The sequence below is a fragment of the Panthera leo genome, chromosome C1 (genome assembly GCF_018350215.1).
Source record: "Panthera leo isolate Ple1 chromosome C1, P.leo_Ple1_pat1.1, whole genome shotgun sequence".
NCBI lineage: Eukaryota > Metazoa > Chordata > Mammalia > Carnivora > Felidae > Panthera > Panthera leo.
Window position 1 is genome coordinate 62,081,062 of NC_056686.1, and position 2,042 is coordinate 62,083,103.

Genomic DNA, 2,042 nt, shown 5'->3' on the forward strand with positions numbered 1-2,042 from the left:
CTTTGGCCTATGTCTGGACTCCTAATCTACAAAAACAGAGATAACAGATGTATGTTGTTTCAAACCACTAGGTTTGCAGTAATCTGTTACACTGCCATGAAATAATAATCTGCATAGTTTAAGAAGATGGAAACTTGAGATCTAAAAAGCAGTGAGCAACTAAACAAGCACTGACTGTATTAAGAAATACAACAAAAGTAATAATGGAGCCATACAAAGACGTTGGAAATAAAACATTAGTAAAAACTATATTTGAAACATAAAGATGATCAGAGTCAAAAGTTAGAACTTGTTTTGGAAGAGGATAAAGGTATTGATTAATTTCAGATTATGTAAAATCAGGTATTCATGTTAAAAATACAAGGCAGCCACTAAAAATCATAAATAGAATATATAACTTTTATTTCCACTGCAGTCTAGGTAATTTCTTAGATTTAGTTTTCATACCATACATTCTCTCCTTAGCTGAGCCTAATTGCTTTTTATCCTTATTGAAGTTTATTTTGCTTTGTATTGCACCTTTTCTTTGTGTTATCTAATGTACTTACCAAATAAAGATGAAGAGTGATTTATTATTACTGTATTATATTTAATGTTGAAAATTATAGATATGGAGAAAATTAAAAATAAATCAATTACCATAATTCACCACTATTAGCATTACTATATCTTTGTGTTGGCATGCTTATATATATAAATATATAACATATAAATATATAACATATAAATGATATATATATATAATATATACATATAATATAATAAGGGTGTGTTTGTGTATATATATATACACATTATATATATATATATAATATAGCTATAGAAGTCATACTTTTGTTAGGTAGTATAGTGTAATAGTTAAAAACATAAACTTTGAAATCTGAGAGACTTGAATTCAAGTCCACTTCACCATTTATAGGCTATGTGTACTTGAGTAAATTATTTAGCCTTCTGAGCCTCAATTTCTTTATCTGTGGTATGCACAGGATGATGACAGTACTTTCCTCATAGAATGGTCATTAACTATTGAATTTCAGTGACTATTTTTAATTCCTAAAGTGTCCTTTTTCAAACAATCTTGTTCTTATAGTGCTTTGTAATTTCATAAAAATCCTTATTTCCTTTTCTGTCTCTTCAATCACTTTAAATACACATTTTTAGGGTTTTTTGGGTAGTTCTGACTTTTCAGATTCTTAGGCTGCAAAATCTTTTTGTTGTAATCTCTGTCCTCTGATGGATTGTTTCTTTGTGTAGTCCACATTTTTTTTTCATGAGTAGATTTTAGGTCCTATATATAGGTTCTAAATCTTCCTGGTCCATGGCTTCATGAGCTCACACGAATATCATTATGGCTATCGTTCACTCTTTTTTTTACAGACAGAGAGAGCGCATGCACTAGTGGGGGAAGGGCAGAGAGAGAGGAAGACAGAGAATCCAAAGCAGGTTCAGTGTTGACAGCACAAAGCCTGATGTGGGGCTGAAACCCACGAACCATGAGGTTATGACCTGAGCTGAAGTTGGACACTCAACTGATTGAGCCACCCAGGTGTCCCTATTGTTCACTCTTAATTCTAGCACATGTATGTTCTTTTTCTTACTTGCTTGACTGTATATTTGAGTTATTTCATACTGAATTTCTATGTGTTTGTGTTATCAAAACTGTAGGAATTCATTTCCATTAGTAAAATTTTAGACATGGCTACAAAAATTGAGAAAAACTTGAGAGTGGACACTTAGCTTCCTAGCCATCTCAGATGATATCATGTAAGCACCAACTGTTTCTATCAAAGTGAAAGGCTGGCCTTAATTCATATGCTAACTCATCAGCTCCCCTTTCCTGAATCAAAAGCATACATGCCACTATATTAGTTAAGCAATGCATTTTCATTGGTTATATGAGCTGTGGGGAATGATGAGGAAGGGACACAAGATGTTTGCGGAGGGCAGGAGAGAAAGTATAGAGCAGGAGGCGACTGTTGTAATAGTCTGAGTTCTGAGTAAATCAAGAGCTTGTGAGTAAATGTGCCTTTGAGCTTTAACAT